The sequence below is a fragment of the Pan paniscus genome, chromosome 9 (genome assembly GCF_029289425.2).
Source record: "Pan paniscus chromosome 9, NHGRI_mPanPan1-v2.0_pri, whole genome shotgun sequence".
Classification (NCBI taxonomy): domain Eukaryota; kingdom Metazoa; phylum Chordata; class Mammalia; order Primates; family Hominidae; genus Pan; species Pan paniscus.
In genome coordinates, this window is record NC_073258.2 from 117,338,499 (window position 1) to 117,358,795 (window position 20,297).

The window sequence follows — 20,297 nt, forward strand, 5'->3', positions numbered from 1 at the left end:
TCCAGATGAGGAAACTAACAGAGAGAGAGAGAGAGAAAGTACATGGCTAGCTTATGAGAGCTCCCCACCCACACATCCAGGGGGTTAAATTATTTGTAGGGTCAGGATGAGGCATGCAGACAGTGGGAAGGGAACCATCTCCCTTCCCGACCTGAGCATGGAGATGGAGATCACCCTGAGTGAAAATGTTCATTTTCACAGTTCAGGGAGAGAGGGGCAGAGACTTCCTACATTACAGAACTCTAGAATTCTCAGCTGAAAATGATGTTGGAGATGTCTATGATCTCATTATACCCAGGTCCCAGTGCCCTCTTCTAAGCTCTTTATCATCATAATTTCTGATGTAAAGAGCATGATGCCATGGACAAAATGGGCCCTCAGTGACTATCCGATGCAGGGCCAGGCACTGAATGCAGGTGAGTGAGGAGGATCAGGCGCAATAAGTCAATAGCCATTGGCACTCAGCCCCTGTGTGGGGGATACAATAGGGAGTGGTGGGGACCGTGGCAAGTTAGGAGAGTGTAAACCCCGTGTGAGGGGAGAAAGATTGCAGCCAATTGTTGCCATGTGGACACGCAGGCCCAGTGTTACCAATTCTTACAGTTTTGAAAGAAGGTCAGAAGTGTGGCTCTCTATCAGAAATTCTAGAATATTAAATGTGGGCGCTTAAATTTAAAGCACTGTATAGGCCAAACAAAATACGTCTAAGAGCAAGTTTCCTTTAACAGCTTTGTTGAGGTATAGTTGATATACAAATAACTGTACATATTTAATGTGTACAATTTGGTGAAGTTGGACATATGCAAACACCCATGATACCATTGCCACAATCAAGGTAATAGGCATATCCAACACTTCCCAAAGTTTCTCATATTCCTTTGAGTGTGTGTGTGTGTGTGTGTGTGTGTGTGTGTGTGGTAAAAACACTTAACATGAGATCTTAAGGAATTCTGAAGTACACAATACCAGATTCTTAATTATAAGCACTATGTTGTACAGCAGATCTCTAGAACTTATTCACCCCGCAGAACCGAAACTCTATATGCATGGAATAACAATTCCCCATTTGCCTCTTCCCCTAGCCCCTGACAATTTGCTCCAAGTCCTGGGTGCTGTTGGTGCAGCCAACTGTTTTCTCTGCTGCTATTAGTTTGACAATTTCTGATATGTCATAGACATGGAATCAATTTCTGATACATCATATACATGGAATCAATTTCTGATAGGTCATATACACATGTGACTGGCTTATTTCACTTAGCATATTATTTCACTTAGCATATTTCACTTAGCATAATGTCCTCCATTGTGTTGTTACAAATGACAGGATTTCCCTCTTTTTCAAGGCTAAATAATATTCCACTGTATGTATTTACTATGTTTTCTTTATCCATTCATCTAACAGAAAGTTTCTATCCATTGTTCATTGGTTTGACACTTGTAGTTAAATGAATAAATTAACCCTGTTCAAACCCTTCATTGTGAAGACTGGGCAACTGGAAGAGTTAAACCATGTCCCTAAGGTTACAAGCAAGGAGGGAAAAAGCTTAAACTCCAAGTTTCCAGATTTCCAATCCAGTTCTTGTTGATCCAGGGACAAGGTCAGTGAGGGGGACTGTGTATATGAGGACCCGTTAGGTTTGGGGACACATCACCACCTAGTTTGCTGTCCCGAATCCACACATTCCATCCAGCCCAGACCCGGGCCAAGAAGCCAGGGCCCATTGTCCCATATGGGCTGAAAGGCCTCACCCACAGAAGAGGCACAGGCAACAGCACCTCCTGGCCTCCCTCCAACCAAAACCTTAGAAGAGCCCCTCACACCCTCCCCTGTACCCCATCCTCAGGCCACTTAGCATGCAGCACCATGGCACAAGCCAGCTGTCACTTAGGCACTTACAGGCAGAACCGTGGAAAAACCAAACCACTGTTATTATACTTAATAACCAGTTTCCACATCATCAACTCATTGGAGTCTGACAGGCGCTGTTAGGGTGTCAGCTCCCTCGGCCTAACAAGTCAGCACTAGCCGGGGGGTGGGAGAGCACCAGGCAGGACTGGGCACCAGCCTCCTGTGAGTTATTCCATCCCCCTCCTGCCCCACATGGAGGACACACACCCAAGGGCAGCCGAGGCGCCGACCCGCCTCTGCCCCCACACACTCAGGAGCTTAGCAGCTACACCAACAGCACCCAAAGTTTACAGCAGGATCAGAAGCCCAGAGAAGGGGACTCAGGGCCCTGACTGGTGTCCAAACAGAAGAAAACAGCCTGGCTTGTCAGAGTAGGGGCCAAGGGGTCTGAAGGAAGAGAATCCAGGACTGGGACACCTGGTTGGATCCTAGCTCTACTGTGTGGCCTTGAGTAAGATACTCCATCTTTCCAAGCCCCAGCTCCCCACCTGTAAAAGGTGGTACCTCAAAGGGTTCCTTGGAAGGCAAGCATAGTGCCAAGCATGGTGTCCACGCCTGATAAATGGTGGGTATCACTGAGTTATTATGAAATGGAGGTGGGCAGAGGGTGGGGGTCCTAAGAGGAGGACACAGGACAAGCACAGAGACTATTAGAAAATAAGACCACTGAGAAATGCTTCTGGATCCACCTAATATACTAGGGGAGGTTAGGTCTTCTAGAGCTGTCAATAAAATAGCTAATAATAAAAAAGCCTATTATTTTCATTGTACCCCCTTTTAGAGATAACTCAGAGATGTTAAGTCACTTGCTCGAGGTAGCCCAGCAAGCAAGTAGTGGAACTTGGCTTGGAAGCCCAGCAAGTGAGACTGCAGCTTGAGATCTCAGCCATCCTTGCCCCTTCTCCCTCTCCCCCATCCCCTTCCAGCCCAGTCGAGTATCACAAAAGAAGATCTGCTGGGGGAGAAGCAGGAGGGGCTGGCCCAAGATGAGGCAGGGTCTTCATCTCCCACCCCCAGATCGTTCCACACTGAAACAGCAAATGACACTAGGGGCTTAGGGAACAATTCAGTGGTAGGTGGGGGCCAGGGCCTGAGGCCTCTGGAATGCAGCGATCTGCCTGTTGCTCTGGGTAAGGCCACTCAAGCGCCGACTTCCAGGAGGCCCAGCCAAATTGGTCGTTCCCACTCAGAGCCTTGGAGGACAAAGGGCCAACCCCGTGACCGTCTGGGGTTGCTTATGAGGCATACACCCTGGCACATACACCTGCCTGGCGGAACCCTCCTGCTGCCCGCTGTAGCTCGGGCCTGAGGTAGTGCAGTGCTGCCATCTTTTGTCCACAGGCTGCACTGCATCCCCACCTGGCCGGTTGGGTGGACAGGGCCCCAGGTGCTCCAGCTGCCCATTCTCCGGTGCTACAGCGTCTCTGAGCCTGGAGAGGGTCTACCCAGCAAGCTCTGGCAGGGCGGACTGTCCATCAAATGTGGCCCAAGATGTCAGAGCAGCCCTGCAGCCAAAGAGACACCTTCTGCCTTTGGGAAAAAACCGTGGGCCATGGCCCCAGGGGGCCCAGGGCTGGCTGGGGTCCCCGACTCCATCCCGCGGTGTGTGCAAGGAGGCAGAGCACAGACAAAGGAGGTGGGTGGGAGAGGGCACACCTCCAGGGACCTCAGCAGACAGTTTGCTACCTGCTTCTGCATGAGCTGAGATTCCCAAGATGCCAGGAGCAGTTGTCTCTGAGAGGTGGAATTGTGGGTGATGGGAATGATTTTGTTAGGTTGACTATTTCATTGTGATTATTATTTTTTCTTTATGCTTAATTAGAATTTCACATTTTTCTACAATGCCAAAGTCTCAAGAAATAATTTGTTAATAAACTTGTCTGAAAGTAAATTTGCTTTTAAGTAAACACGTAATTCTAGAGCAGAAAGGGACCCTTTCTTTCACAGTTGAGGAAAATAAGCTCAGAGATAGGTGACTTGCCCAAGGTCACACCACTAGTTTGTGGCCAAGATGGACTAGAACTTCCCTCTCAAGACAAGGTCTTTTTCCTTTGAGAGTGAGCTGGGCCTTTCCCTGACCCTCTAGCTAGGGTAAGATCCCCTATTTGTCACCCATGGTAGCTGTTTTTCTGTTTACTCCCTGTCTCTCCCATGCAAGCTTCATAGGGGCAGGAACTTTATCTATCTTGTTCACTAAGGTATTCCCTGTGTCCATTATAGTCCAGGGTATGTGGCAGACACTCCATAAATGCATGTTGAATGGATGCATGGAGTTAATCAGGGAAGGCTTCCAGGAAGAGGTGAGTTATACATCCATTTTTGAAAAGGCACTTGTAACAGATCAACAGAGAAGATGAGAAGCATTCCTAGGGGCTGGAGGATGGCCTAGACCTAGCACACAGTAAAGATATGTTCCCAAATATTTGTAGGGGAGGGGAGAATGGCAGAGTAGTACAGATTGTACTTCCATTCCTGTAGGGACCTGAGCTAGGAACCCATCCCTGACCCTGATTCCTTACCTTGTCCTGAGAATTTGGGAAGAAGCCAAAAAGAATCCCTCTACAGGGCCAGGAAAGACACTAAGAGCTGAAGCCTCCATCAGCCTAACTGGATCTGACAAGGTCTGGCTGGGCCTGGTTGGACCTGACCATCCTGGGTGGACAGATGGGGCCTGACTGGGCTGGGTCTGAGCTGAGAACCCCCTTCTTACTCCCATATTTAGGAGACTCTAGTACCTGTCATGTCAGCCTGATCTCCCAGGGCTCTAGAGACATAAAGCAGGGGGAGTGGGGGGAGGGGCAGAAACATTGAGGCCAAGGGGAAAATGTGAGGGGGTCCAAATGTATGCACAGTCTTGTTTCTAGGGTCTTTTATAAGATCACTATTACTTTAGGAACATAAAGATGCATTAAGATGTAATGATCATGTTAAAATATGGAAGCCATTTACTATGTTTAGGTACAGATATGAAAGTCAGAAAAATGGACAATTTCAGCAGGGGGGAATGAACATTTCTGAAAGGAAAAAAAATTCTTCTCTTAATTTTTCTGGAAAAGTCCCTCAAAAGGTTCTTGGAAAAAAAGGTTTATTTATCCCAGAATGGTGCATCATGTCTGACAAGGAGGCCAGAAGCCCTGTGCACCTCCCTCTGACCCCAATCAGAAAGGAGACACGCAATTACTGAGCACCTGCTGTATGCCAGGCTCCGGGCTGGGCTCTTTGTGAGCATTGTCTGGTGTGACGGAAATAGGTCCACCTGTAGACTGCAAGCACAGGCAGCCCGCAGGAGCCTCCGGTGGGCCGACGGCATTCTCCCTGACACCTGGGGGTGTCTCTCAGCCTCAGCCTCTGCCTGCGCAGGCTTGCCTAGCCACACAGAAGGTGGGTGGGGTTCCAGTCTGCCTTTGGCCTAGCATATATTTGGAAAGTGGGGTACACATGCTTGCATACCTCTCCCCTTCCCAAAGCACTTCATGACCGGCCCTAAATAGAACTCAGCCCCGCACTGGGCTTCAGACTTTCAATGTCCTCCTGCAAAACCGTTTGGCACCAACACCTAAAGAGACCGGGATGGGATGTCGATGAGGGCCCACCCAGGGAACTGGAGCTGGGATAATTCTTTATTGTGAGTGTGAAACAAGAATTCAGAGAGGAAGAGGGCAAAGACAGAATGATAGCGAGCATGTCAGAGAGAGAGACTCAGAAACAGAGAGAGGTGGAAATTGAGAGAGAGAGAGGAGAGAAAAAAAGAAAGATGGGGAAAAGAGACAAGAGGAGAAAAAGAGACAAGCAGAAAAACCGAGAGAAGGTTACAAAGCAGGGAGGGGAGGAGAGAGGGACAAAGGATGGACCAGCAGTTACAGGGCCAGGGAAAAGGGGGAAGGCGGAAGACTATCTTTCCCCACTGCCCACCCCCAGGACCCCCCAACAACCCTCCCTGGAGGAACCACTCAGACATGGGAGGCGAGAAGAGGGAGCAGAGATAGGCAAACTCGCTATGTAACCTTGGAGACGAGAGCCAAGGAGATGGGCGTGGGGAGATGGGCACAGGGAGGGGCATGGCAGGGGGTGGGACACAGGCAGGAGAGCAGCAACAGGTCCTACCATCCGGGGAGGGGCGGGTGGGGACAGAGGCCAAGAAGAGTGACCCGGATGAGCTGGGGGAGGGAGAGGGACAAAAGATTCCAGGAACAAACCTAAAGAGGTCTGAGAAGTCAGAATAAAGAGAGATTTTGCTGAGAATCAATTTAGGGAAGAAACAGCAGGGAGTTGGGAGCTCTGATAAGAGAAAGGGGGGTGAAGCGGGGCGGGCAGCAGCAATGCAGCCAGGAGTAGCCAGCCCACATGACCGTGTTGAAGTGAGGGGGGCCGGGCCATTGGCTCTGGACAGCAGGGCACAGGCAGGAAAAAGTCACGGCAGACTGGTGCAGGGAGCCTGGGTTTCTGACCCTTTCCCTGAGACCTGCTAAAGGCGATGAATCTCAGCTGTCTGGCCGGGGGGACCATTCCAATCACTTGTGTCCCAAATCCTGAGTACTGCTATGTGCCAGGTGCTTTGCTGGGCACTCTGGGGGACACAGGGACCATTGACAAACATGTACCCTGAAGACACTCATGGGTTAGTGAGGGAAACAAGGTGTGTACACAAACAACGAGAAGATGGTGACATGGAGGGACTCCCAGATCACTCACTGCCAGCCAGGAGCCCATCAGAGGGAGCCTCCCCGACAGGCCATGCCTGAGCCAGGTCCTGAAGACAGGGCAGGGCTGAGACAAGGGGAAGGCTCATCAGGTAGGGGGCAGAAGGAGCCCGCAGCAGGCAGGCCAGGGAAGCCCAGGGTGACCCTGGGTCTGCCAGGGACTAGTGTGTGGCCCAGGACAAGTCACCTAACTTTTCTGAACCTGCCTTTCCCCAGCTTGCAGAATTTAAGGATTATGGATAATATCTGTATACTGCCTGGCACATGGCAGGTACTCAATTAAGGGTAGCTATCATTGTTATTAAGAATAAATAGAAAACAGTGAGCTAGAATAAAAGGAAGTGGCTAGAAATGGACTGGAAGGGGGGTTTTAAGACACCCTCACCTCCCACGATCAGAAGCAGCTGTGAGCCACAGTCAGGAGGAACTATCCCCAAAGAACCTTTGGTGGAGCTCTGATTGGTGTCTGGTTAAGAGCTGGGTGGCTTACCATTACCAGCCAAAAAGAACAGTTGAGAGTATGCTGGTTTTAAAATGTGTCCACAATTTTCTTTAGTGTTCCTTCCAAAAAAAAAATAAAACAAACAAACAAAAAACAAACCCTAATTCCCCTCCACTTGAATGTGGCCAGACTTAGTGACTCACTTCTAGTAAAAAGAATGTGTTAGAAGTTACAGAGTGACTTCTGAAACTAGGCCATAAAAGATAGTGCTCCTTTTCTTCTTGGGCTCTGTCTCTCTCTCTCAGATCACTCATTCTAGGGAAAGCCATGCCCTGGAGACACTCAAGCAGTCCTATGGAGAGGTCCACAGGGCAAGGAACAGTGGCTTCCTGCCAGTAGCCAGGAGGCCTTGTGAGCCATGCAAGTCAATCATCTTGGAAGTGGATCCCACAGCCACAGTCAAGCCTTCAGATGAGATGGGAGCCCCAGCCAACATCTTGACTGCAACTTCACAAAAGACTTCATGCCAAAAACATCTAGCTAAGCCACTCTCAAGTTCCTGATCCACAGAAACTGGATCAGATCATCCATGTTTATTGTTGTGTTAAACTGCTGAGTTCTGGGATCATTTGTTACAGTGGATAGCTAATACCGGGGCCTGTGACTAAATCTGGAGCCACAACCCCCAATAGGGCATCAAACCCACAGCGGTGGCCCAGTCAGTGCCCACAGCAGTGAGTGGGGTGAGGAGATGAGACATAGGGACCCAGGCAGGGCATCAACAGGTCCTGCCATAGCTGGAGCTCCGAATGACACTCAGAGCAGGCCTGGCTGTGTAGGGCATGGGCAGGTTCTGGGTTGTTCAGTTTCCAGGAAAGGCAGTGAGAGGGAATTGGTCATCCTTGTTCCTGGCTCTACCCCCATAGATACAGTTATGTGGCTCATCTAGGGCAGCAGGCAGGTCAGGGTAGAAGTAAGCACAAGGAGGCATTTACCTCACCTGGTCTCAAACTCCTGTCTCCCACTTATTATCTGGGTTATCCTACACAAGTGACCTTGACTCTCTTTCCCTCAGTTTCTCATCTGTGAAATGGTGATAATAAACCCAACTTTGTGGGGTAATACTCTCACGGTGTGGTAGAGCCTCGTTACACGAAAATCAGATGATAAAATAAATATGCAGCATCACACAAAGTCGGAGCCCCTTAAGCTTTGGCACCACCCAGCCCTTGGAGCCAAGAGAACAGGTTTAGCTGTGGGTCTGCTTTTCTTTGCCTTCTGACTCCCACGTGGCCCATATCCCTAAGGGCAGAATCAATTTGTACCGAAGCTTAAGAGGAAACATTTCTAAAAGCACCCTGGTTATTTCTGATTCATATCAATCTTCCAACTTGTTTGCAGACTAAAACTTGGCCTTGACCTCATTCCATTCTCATGACAACCCTGGTTGCTCACTGAGGCATGTTTGCTTTGCTTACCTAAGCCTCAGTCTCCTCATCTGTGAAACGGCGCTAGCAACTCTACTGGATCCATTTGGTTGTTGGGTTGGGTTGGGTTAAATGAAGTCTCAGGGGAATGGGCCTAGTAGGCTCTCCTCAAATGCTTAGGATAACTATGGCAATGAAAATTTCACCAGGGCCTGCAACACTAAATACACTCTTGTAGCACAAAATGTAAACAACATGGGGATCCTGACTTCTTTTATAGAAGAAGTCTATGCTCTTTTTGAGGCCTTCTCCTTGAATAACTAACTGTTGGAAACCCCAGGAAATTCTGACATAAGGCAAGAGTCTGCCTTCCTCCCTGATCACTTGCTGCATCATTCCGTCCAGTGTTCACCTCTGTACCCACTAGTACACCTCCCACATCAGTGCCCACTGCATGTAGGTGAAGAACCTATGGGATGGATGGATGGACTGGTTAGTAGATGGATAGATGGGTAGATAAGTGGGTGCCTGAGTGTGTGGATGGATGTGTGAGTAGATAAGTGGATGCGGATAGATGGATGGGTGAACAGATGGGTGAGTAGGTGGATGGGTGGGTGAGTGAGTTGAAGAAGGAAGGAAGGAAGGAAGATTTCAGCTCTCCTTCACTCCAGGCCCCATGCCAGACCTCACCCTATTCCTTCCTTGGGGCTCAGTATATACAGAGAGAATTCCTCTCCTGCAGGGAGAGAGGAGAGAGAGAGAAACATCAACCATCCCACAATTAGTTTTCAATCTTAATTATACACATTTCTGATGCATTCATCAACTTCCCCTATTAAGGCTGCCGTAGCACCGTCTCTGCCCTAAGGTGTGCAGAGGGAAAATGGGCTGTTCTCCCCAGAAGAGAGGGAGAGAGGTGTCCTAGCTAGGTCTAGAAGCCTGTGTTCTTCAGGGTTCAGGGGGTCCAGCAGCCAGGAGCAAAGACACAGCCAGCAAGGCAGGAGCCTTCTACCATGTCCTGACCCCTGTGAAGTCTTACGATTCTCTAGGAGGAGGATAGAGAGGACCCTCCCTCCACCCACACCAACACCCCACACCAGAGATGCCCAGAGAGATGGCAGGCTAGTGGCTGGGAGATTATTTTGATGTCATGGAAAGAGTCCTGCACTTAAGTCAGAAGGCTTGGACTGAAGATTCAGCTCTGATTCCTACTGACCATGAGAACTTGGACGAGCCAAATGACCTCTTTGAACCTCATTTTGGTGAGGAGGTTAGATTAGATAATCTTGTAAGATCTCCACCATCTCTAAAGAGTCATTGGGTCCAGAAGATCAGCATCAAGGTCATTCAAGAACCCCTGATCTGGACAGGGAGATCAAGGCAGGAGAATTATGCCTATTAGCTGGCCACCTGTTGGCCTGGATGAGTCAGGGAAGCCTCCCAGGTCCTCCCTCTCAAGACTGTGGCTGTTGCCAGGAAGGACACCCTAGCAGAGCCTGGAGCCTTCACACCATGGGCTGGGGTTGGCAAGGAGGCTGTAGCAGTGCCAGAAACCTCTGAGCATACCACACAACTTCCCCTCTGCAGAGGCAGCTGCCCTGTAGGGAGTCAGTACATTTCTAGTCCCAAAGCTTCCAGGAGATGGAGAGCCAGAACCACTGCCTAGTGTCCAATGAGGGGCTCATGGCCACATTCACCCTGCACCAAGTCCTCAAGAGCCAGGTAGAAGCTCCAGCCACAGGCAGAACCAAGCTTCCTACCCTGTGCTCCAGCCTCCACCTTGAACTCTAAGCCACAGTCTCCTTGCTGTGAGTGCCACCTGGCCAGCCCAGGCTGCCCTGGCAAGGACATGGAACCAGGCCAGGTCCCTAGTGTGGATGGTAATTCATGGTGCTTCAGCTCCACCAGGCCAGACTCCACCAATCAGGAGACATGTCTCTCTGGAGCTCAGCCTCAACTGCTCCAAAGCTGAGCCTGGGAAGAGGGAAGGGTGACATGATTGGCCAGCCCTCACCTTCTGCCAAGCCCAGGGAAGAAGAGGGCCGGCATTACACAAGTACTTTCCTGGAGACAGTACTTGTTAACAGCCTTTGCTTCCCTCTGGGTTCCAACCCAGCCTGCCCACCCTGTGGCCAAGAACATCCCTGGCCCCTGGCTCCAGCCACAGCTCCCAAAGTCAACTCATTCTGCAAGTAAAAGCAATGAGCCCAGGAAGAGGAGACTACTTTCCCAAACAGCAGCAATAGAGAGAAGGGAGCTCTTCCCGGCTGTGCTGCCCTGTGGCTCCAAGGTAGAGGGATGGCAGTGCAGGCTCCAGGACCCAGCACCAGACTCCTCCTTGGGTTTGGCTGACTCCCATGGGAGGGTCTCTAGGAAGACAAGAAATAGAGGCCTGAGGTACACCTGGCTTGGAGACCGGCTTCACCTGTCCTCATGTCCCTGCCACTAACCTGTTGCATGAGCTTCCCCCTAAGAGACCTAGTCCCAACGTGTCTATGGTTCCTCATCTGCCCAGCATCCCCCTTGGCTCAGGGCTTCTTGGGAGGTCCATATGAGCAAATGCCCTGCATCACCCGTAGATGTCAGAGCTGCAAAGAGACCTGGACAACAACCATCCCAACCTCCAGCTTTTGCAGTTGTAGAAGAGGCTCAGATAAGTTAGGTGATTTTTCCAAGGTCACACAGTATGTCCTGCAAGAATGAATTAAAACACTCATCACTGTATAAATATAAGGAATTAATAGAAACAATGTTTATATAACAGATATTTGAATCAGTGATTATCTGATAAAAGTTACAGACTCTCCCTCTGAGAAACACACATGCGTCAAAGTGCAGACTGCTCATGTGATATGAGGGGGTTGGCTCCTGAAGCCCACTCATGGATTAGCCTGTGGTCAAGGTTTCCAGCTCTGTCACTAGGACAACTTACCTAACTCTCTGTGCCTCATTTCTTCAACAACCAAAGGGAACAATAGTACATGCCTCATGGTTGTTTGCAGGATATAATGAGTTTGCAACGTATTTGGAACAATGCTTGGCACATAATAAATGCTGAATAAATGTTTGCTGTTATTACTCCCTGAAGACAGTCTTGGCACCCTCAAGGAGCCCCAGATGCCAGGGAAGCCTTCCTATCAGGGGGCCTTTCAAATGTCCAGGAGTACCTGTTCATGTCTCCTCAAACTCCCAGCTTCACCTGGGCTGGGTGAGCAAACTGTGAGATGAGGATCCCAGCCGCCCCTGCCTCCCACCACCATCAGGCAAATGACCCTGATTCAAGCCTTGGTCAACCTCCACCTGCCCACTGCCCACCTGGACAGCCACTGGCTGCAGTTTCAGGAAGCTGCCTCTTCCCCTCACCCTCCCCACGGCCCAGGAATCAATGCAATCCCCTAAAAGCTCATAACTTGGAGGTAATTATAAGAAGCATCAATTACCCAGTAATGTGGATTTCATGAATTCAATTAATTTGCATGGCAATCGATACGGGCGGGTTTCGCTGGGGTCCCCAGGGGAAGTTAGGACATTGTTCTGCACGCTATTGATTTTACAATGTAAAACAAAACCTCTCTCCTCGAATTCATAGATGCCCATTCAGCCATATTAACTTTCAGATCATTTATTTTTGTATGTCTTTCAACTCTGTTTGTTGCTATCACACAGATGCAGAGTATTACATTGTAGGGAATAATTGAATCAATACAGTCATGCTACACCAGACTTCCCCAACTCAAGGAAGAAGAGCAGTTTGCCGACCAGCTCTTCTGCACTCTGCCTTCCCCAGCCAGCTGTCCACCCTCGTGCCCACCCCAAACTCTCCCTCTCCCAAGCAGGCCACTCCCCTAACCCTAAGTTTCTCACTCTGTCCAATGTGTCTTCATTCAGGACAGACTTAAAGTGCAGCTGGGGAAATATGGTTAGACAATAGGAAGAATTTTTCTGTCGGTGAATGGAAGCTGACGGGGAGTTGGAAGGAATTGAGGGCTTCCCTTTTTGGAAGGGTCTTTGGAACCAAGAATATTGCAGACTGATGGGGGCCTAAGTCAGTGGCCTCTCAGGAATCCTGGACAGGGGAAGAGTGCTTCTTTTCCTCCACTAGAAGCAATGAGATTGAGGAGACAGCATTTTCTGAACATTAATCCATCCCACTCTAGAAGAAGGCCAAGTTTAATAAGAGGAGTGATTATGAAAAAAGTCAGGGGCCTACCAGCCTTAGCCTCCCATGCCTCCAGCTCAGGTGCGCCCAGCTTTGCTGTGTTCTTGAACCGTGCCCCCTCTACACCCAGCCAGCCAGCTCCCCGGGTCCTCTTTGAGGCCAGCATACGCTCTGAGCAGCATCTGAGACTGCTGCACACCCTACATATACACACACACATGCTCATACACACACACACACACACACACACACTCACACCCAGCAGAGCAAGGCTGGGGCCCACCAACCCAGCCACACTCCCAGGAGAGCAGGGGCCACCTTCCTGCCCCACAAAGCCCCTACTCAGCACACCACCCTCCACTCCCCATGTCTAGAGAAGGAGTGAAGGCTTTTTTTTTTTAATTTGCCTCTGCCCCCCGCCCGTCAGGATATTAGACAGCTAAACAGCCCAGCGCCTGTTTCCTTCAGATAACCAGCTCCTGACGAGCCCCCTAATTGTCCCCAGAATCTCAGCGCCAGTGTATAGAGTAGGTCATTTAACCAACAGTACACACAACTAAATAAAAATCCATTTTCCAAGAGAAAATTCTATTCTTATCAGAGTTTTGCAAGAGGGTTGCAAGCGGCCCATGTTAATTGAAGCTTTGATGTTTGTAGGAGGAGGCCTGTAATCAACACCACAAAGGAGGCTGATTCACCGCAGTGTGCCCCTCAGTGAGGAGCAGAGTCTGGGGAGCTGGTGATAGGGGGCATGGGGTGCAGAGGGCCGGGCAAGGACAGAGGATCCAGGCTAGCCACCGGACACCACAGGCTCCCAGCCACTGCCTCAGGCCCAGAGGCAGGCACAAAGATGTCAGGGAGGCAGGTGGCTGGGTCAGGAAAGTCAGCAAGACTGGAGGTAGGCAGGACCCAATGTCAGACAAGCCTGGAGTCAGGATCTACCTGGTAATTTGCTCACTGTGTGGCCTTGGGCAAGTCATTTGACATTGCTGAGCCTCAGTTTCTCCTCTGGATGACCGTAATCCTCTTTACCTATCCTCAAAAGCCATTTGATGATGATCAAATAAAAACAAAAGCACAGAAAGTGAGTTTCATTTCTGAGTATGTCCTATGAACTAGGCTACCTGCTAACCACTTTACAAGTGGCTTAGTGTAGTGCATCTGATGTGCTTCCTGCCTTCTGCTGACTGCTTTGTAATTGTCCTCATCTCGTTCATCTTCAAGGTGGGGAATCTTAGCCCATTTTGCATATAGGGAAACTGAGGCTCAAAGTGCCTAAGTGTCTGGCTCAAAACTTCACAGTAGAAAGTGGCAGAGCTGGGATTCAAACCCTGCTCTCTTCAACTCCAGAATCCAAACAGTTTTCTCTTACTTGAGCTGCTTCTCCTAAAACAAGGTAGGAGGGCCCATCCAGACCCCTCATGCCTATCTCCCCACTTCCCATCCCTTTACCTTCACACACACACACACATACACACACACACATACACACACACACACGTCATTTCCTTTGCTCCTCACAGCAACCACCAAAGCAGGCAGGTAGGCACCCTAAAACAAGAAAGGGGGTCTTGGGGGAGTTTGTGTGAGTTAATGAGCTATTCATAAAGTCAACTCTGCCAGGACCATAACAAACTCTCAAGAACTGGCAGCCCCAGCACTGTGATAATGGTGGTGGTGGTGATGGTTTTCATACCCAGCACACAAGAACTGCTCAAAACAGTTAACAATAGCCATAAAATCATTAGCATCCCTGTTTTCTAGATGCATATACTGGATCTCAGAGGATTTCAGTGAGTTACCCCGGCCACAGCCAGTGAGCAGCGATGTCAAGATGTCTTGAATCCTGGGCCTCAGCTGCAAAGCCGTAACCAGTCCTCTGTGTTCCCATGGGCCAGTGCTTTACAAAGGTCCTTGCAGGTTAGGAGGAAGGGGAAATCTAAACACAGGCCTGCCCAGCACCTGCGGAGTGAATCCCAGTCCTGAGCACCAGGCATAGGAAGGAAGTGTCTTCAGAAGAGAAAGGAGAAGGAGTGGGCCAATTTGCCAGTCCAGATTAGGCTAGAAAGAGTTTACATTCCATATTCAACATGTATTTACCTGTGAGCTGCCAGTCCTGTGCCAGGGCTTGCGGGCTCAGAGATACAAGAACACACGGATGAGAGGGCTTTCATTTCCGTGGGAGCTGTCTAAAGCCAGGGGAGCTTTGGCAGAGGTCTGCTTGGGCCCTCCAGGAAGAGAAGGTAGGTTTCAGCTGCCATTTCCAGGATGCATGGGGGTGTCTGGGCAGGGAATTGAGGAGTGAGAGGGTCTCCAGGATCTTTCACACCCATGGCCACATTTGGCGACTTTACCAGCTGAGATCAACCAACAACGAGGAAATCGAGGCCCAGAGAGCTCTGGTGACTTGTTCAAGATCCCGGGATCTGCAGAGAGCTGAAGTGGCATCCAAACCCAGGTCTTTGACTACAGTGTCTTTCCCACTATGCCAAGCCAGTAGGGGATGGATGCAAAATGTAAAGTGGCTAGCTCAAAATCAGGCGTTAAAAGCAGGTGTCAGGAAATGGGCACTGGGTAGAGCCTGCAGCGCTGGCCTTCCCCACAGGCACCAGGGCCCAAGATCTCCAACAGGCAGTCCCTGTGCCCAGCAGTGTATGCAGACCATCTGCAACACTTGGACCCAAAGGGAGTGGGGCTTGGGGAAGGGAGGGAGAAATTTCTTTCTCTCTTTTTCTTTTTTTTTTTTTCTTTTTTTTTTTTTTGAGATGGAGTCTCGCTCCATTGCCCAGGCTGGAGTGCAGTGGTGCGATCTTGGCTCACTACAACCTCTGCCTTCTGGGTTCAAGAAATTCTCCTGCCTCAGCCTCCCAAGTAGCTGGGATTACAGATGTGTGCCACCATGTCTGGCTAGTTTTTTGTATTTTTAGTAGAGATGGGGTTTCATCATATTGGCCAGGCTGGTCTCCTGACCTCAAGTGGTCCACCTGCCTCGGCCTCCCAAAGTGCTGGGATTATAGGCATCAGCCACCACGCCCGGCCGAGTGGAGCAATTTCTACCCAGGATACCAGCCTCTAGCTTCTGCCTGCTCAAGAGCTGTGGGGCCTGAGAAAAGATGATGGAGAGGTTCAGGGGACCAGTTACTGAGTCAAGGCCAAAGTGAATGGGATGTGTTAGGACCAGCAAGCCTCCTACTCCTTAACCATCTCCACTGATTCCATTTGCTATAACAGCAGCAGGGCTTTTTGCTATGAGCTGGCATACCATGAGTTAAAGTTTAACAAGCATCCAGGAAAAATGCTTTATAAAAACAAGATGTCACAACCTGAGTCTCCTGATCATGAAATCAGGTCCCGTGGAAGCCTGGGTTACTGAAAGGCTCCCAACTGGTCTTCTAACCCTGAACCTCTGTCCTACCCACTCTGTTCTCCACTCTGAAAGCTAGCCAGAGAGATGACTCTATGGCAAAATCTGACCATGTCACTCCCCACTTAAAACCCACCAGTGCTTCCTCACTGCTCTGGGGACAAAATCCAAAGACTGTGCTGACACATAAGACCTTTCTCTTTTTCTCCTGCATGCCCTTCCAGGAGTCTTGCAAGCCCCTCCTCATATGCACGCTCCTACAGACAGTGCCCAGCATGCCCAGCCTTATACTGCTTATGCTGTCCCTCATCCTATAACATCCCACCACCACCACTACATCCATCCTATGTGTGATGGGTTGCATTAATGGCCACCATTCCAAAGAGCTGGGTATGTGTGTGTTATCCCACTAAAGAGGTGGAATATATGGAATATGTTTCCCTGCCTCTTAACCTTGGGTGCAGACATATGACTTGCTTTGGCCAGTGGAATGTTAGAAGAAGTGTGATTGGGCTTTCTCTCTTCTCCTTTTTCTGTCACCATTAGAGAATCATGCCAGGTTAGGCTGGTGGTCCCAGAGAAGGATAAGAGGCTTATGGAGCAGAGTTGCCTGATCAGGCCCAGCCAAGATCAGCAGACCCTCAACCAACACATAGACACATGAACCAGATAAATGGTTTTGTTATTTGCCACTGAGAAATGGTAGGTGTTTGTTACACAGCATATTGTAGCAGTAGCTAACTGATACATCATTTTAACTTGAGTAAATTCTATCCACTCATTGGATCTCAGCTGAGGTAGATGTCATGTCTTCTTAGAAATCTAACCTCAGCTCCTCGCCTCTTCCACAGGTCAGCACTGGGGGCTCCCATGGCACCCAGAATTAACTCTTACTGCAGCACATAGCATGTACTGGGTTAAAATTGCTGTCTCCCTCACCCATCCTGAGCTTCTTGAGGTCAAGGGTTGCATGTTATTCACAATTTCTGACATAGAGGAATTCAATGACTATTTAGTGAAGGATTGAATGTGGAAGTGGCCTTTTCTAAGGGGTAGAAGCAAAAAAAACCTCTCACTTTTCCACCTCAGCCCACCACTATCATGAAAAATGCCCAAAGTGGGACGAAAATTCACGTGAGTTCTCTGCACTTCCTGCCAGCCTCTGGCACACACACTAACACACTTGAATCCCAAAGTTAGCCAAGCTGCACTTCCCTGCCGCCCGCTTGCTTGGTGATGAAGCACTTTTTGAGCCACTTTGCTCCATCTTTCTGCAATATCCTCCAGCAAATCAAGCATCCCCTTCTTGGGATGTTTTCAATCTGTTTTATGTTGATTTTAATTAAAGAATTCGAAACTGAACAAACAGTTCCTAGCAGGTGGCCATACAAGTGTGAAATAAGCAAACTGTTTTATCTGCCACAAACTCGCTAGTAAATTTCTTCAAATTAATCCCAGCCTCCGAGAGTCTGCTGATTCCAAGGAGAAAGCTAAGCAATCCTAGCCTCCAAATATTTGCTTTTGTTACAGCTCCTGGAGCCAATGACTGGTGGTGTCCGTCTTTCTCCATGCTCATCCACCTTTTCTCCCAGTCCCATCTCTGGCACTCTGTTGACCCAACCCATCTGCCCAGAGCAAGGCTCATGTGGCCACATCACTGGGCTCCACAGCCAGAACTCCAGTAGGGTGGCCAGATGCCCAGGGAGACTTCCCAGCCCACCTTCTTCTGAGCACCATCTTCCCCATCTTTACTTTCCACTTCCTCTGCCAGCCCTCCAGCTGAGCCTGGGCCTCCCACAAATGCTTGCCCACCCCAGGGAGGCACAGACATGAAGGCCCAGAACAAGGCTTGCTTCCTTTCCCCTGGTACCACTCAGGAATGAGAGGTGCCCTTGGAAAAATGACACCACCCAGTTCCGGCCAAGGGTATGAGGAAATGGGCCACCTCCTTCACCAATGACGGGAGCTTAAATTAGCACAGCCTTTGCAGAGATCAGTTTGTCTACGCACATCAACAGTGTTAGCATCTTTCTTACTTTTGGATCCAAAAATTCCACATATAGGACTTTAGCCCCCTGCAAAAAAAAAAAAAAAAAAAAAAAATCAATGTGCAATAGCAAACATTTACTATTGCACTCTTCATAACAGCAAAAACGGAAACATTTATGGTTCAACAACAAGGATTAAATGATACAGCCATATAAAACATTATACAATAGTATTTAATAATATGGAAAATAATTTTATGATCTTAGTGGAAAAAGCAGGTTATAATCAATATATATAGCATGAGTTTATTTTTCTATTTTATGTGTGTACACAGAATATATCATATGCTACATGTAGTATTATATATTATTTATGTAGTATAGTATTAATATTATATACTATTAATATGTATATATGTAGTATATATATTTATGTAGTATACTACATGTATCTACAGAATATTATCATTTTATAGGTAGTATATTCTATATTTATAATGCATATGGAATATGCAGAATATATTGTATAGTCTACATGTAGTATAAATATTGCATATACATTACTCTAGATATGTAATGTGTTATGTGCATTCACACATAAGAAAAAAAGACTGGAAGGATATAAACTAAAATGTTAACAATGGCAGTCTCTCTAGGCATTGGGAATATAACTGGTATCTCTTTTTTTTTCGCTCTGGAACTCCCGGCTGGAGTTCAGTGGTGTGATCTCTGCTCACTGCAACCTCTGCCTCCCAGGTTCAAGCAATTCTCCTGCCTCAGCCTCCTGAGTAGCTGGGAATTACAGATGCCCACCACCACACGGGGCTAAATTTTTTTATTTTTATTTTTAGTAGAGACCAGGTTTCATTATGTTGGCCAGGCTGGTCTCAAACTGCTGACCTCGTGATCTGCCCACCTCTGCCTTCTAAAGTGCTGGGATTACAGGTGCGAGCCACCGTGCCTGGCTTTTCTTTTTCTTTTTAAAAAATCATTATTTTGTTAGTTTTCTGATTTTGAAAACTCTGGCTAGAGAGGCAGAAGACCTGGGTTGTGCCCTAGCAGTGACACTGATACAATGCCATCTCCTGGCCTAACTCCAAAGCCAGATCTGGAGTCATTAATATCACTTGTGTCAACTTCCTGATCTACATACAACATGTAAGAGAAATCAGGTCACCTGTAAGGTTGCATCCAGCTTCCATTTTATAGTTCTACAGTGTGTCCTGAACCACAGTTGAGAGAGAAAGGCAGACAGGGAAAAAGAAGGTACAAACTCAGCAGAACTTCATCCAGTGTAACCTGTTCCCTCATTCAACCAGCCTCAGAGCCGTAAATATCACTGAATAGGCATTCACTATGCACCAGGCACTATTACATTACACACTAAATGCAAAGGGATTGCACAAAGTAATAACCCGCATTTCTGCTCCACTGTAACTGCAGGATCATCCCTAGAAGATTGTGGTATTTCTGGCCATACGCAGGAAAGGTGCCACGGATGCTCAAGTATGGGCATCAGCTACCACCCCATCTGCTGGTGGTGCTCATACTTCTCCGGGATACCTCCCCTCCAGTCTCCTCCACCCCTACAGGGTCAGCACTGCTCTTAAGCCTTGAAGTGTCACATCTGCATGGCAGCTGCCAGCAAAAGGGAGAAAAATCTCTGTATCCCTTCAGGTGACACTAGTTGCTGTATGGATAAACACCTAAATCTCACTTGGCTGAACACAATAAAAGTTTATCTGGTGCTCACAGCACTGCCCAGTGGGGAGTCAGCTCCACACAGTCATTCGTAAACCCAGTCTCCTCCTATCTTGTGGCTCCACCCTTCTCCAAGACCCCAGAATCCTCTCTGTTCTGCTGGCAAATGGAGGAAGAGCTAGAATTGCACAAGGGAGGTTCCTTATACAAGGTTGAAAGGGTCCACAGCATCTGCTCACATCCCACTGGCCAGGACTCAGTCACATGGCCACATCTAACTGCAAGGAAGGCTGGGAAGTGTATTGCAGTGTGTGCAGCCAGGGAAGAGAGGAGGCCATGTTGCTCTGGGCAACAACATCAGGTTCTATCCCATCTTCTCTCCCCACTTACTGGGTGACCCTCTTGGAGGCCTCTCAGTTGTGCAACCTCACACCCCAATGCCATACAGAGTTTCTTATGAAGTGGCTCTTTCTCACCACCCTTTTTATTTTTCCCTGGAGCCCAGAGACACATCCTGGTTGTAGGCATGGGGGTGAGGGGTGTTATCAGCCAAGGACACAACAGCACACTGGAATACAGTGGCTTCTAAAACCACCTGCGGAAA

At 48.7% G+C, this 20,297-nt stretch overlaps 1 long non-coding RNA gene across 1 annotated transcript; it reads left to right on the plus strand.

Annotated features, from left to right (window-relative positions):
- The first annotated feature begins 300 nt into the window (after positions 1-300).
- Positions 301-19,746, plus strand: LOC130540614 (uncharacterized). The gene is made up of 3 exons (XR_008954612.2): positions 301-416; positions 14,405-14,560; positions 19,436-19,746. It is a non-coding gene; the product is annotated as an uncharacterized LOC130540614 (long non-coding RNA).
- Positions 19,747-20,297: the final 551 nt, after the last annotated feature.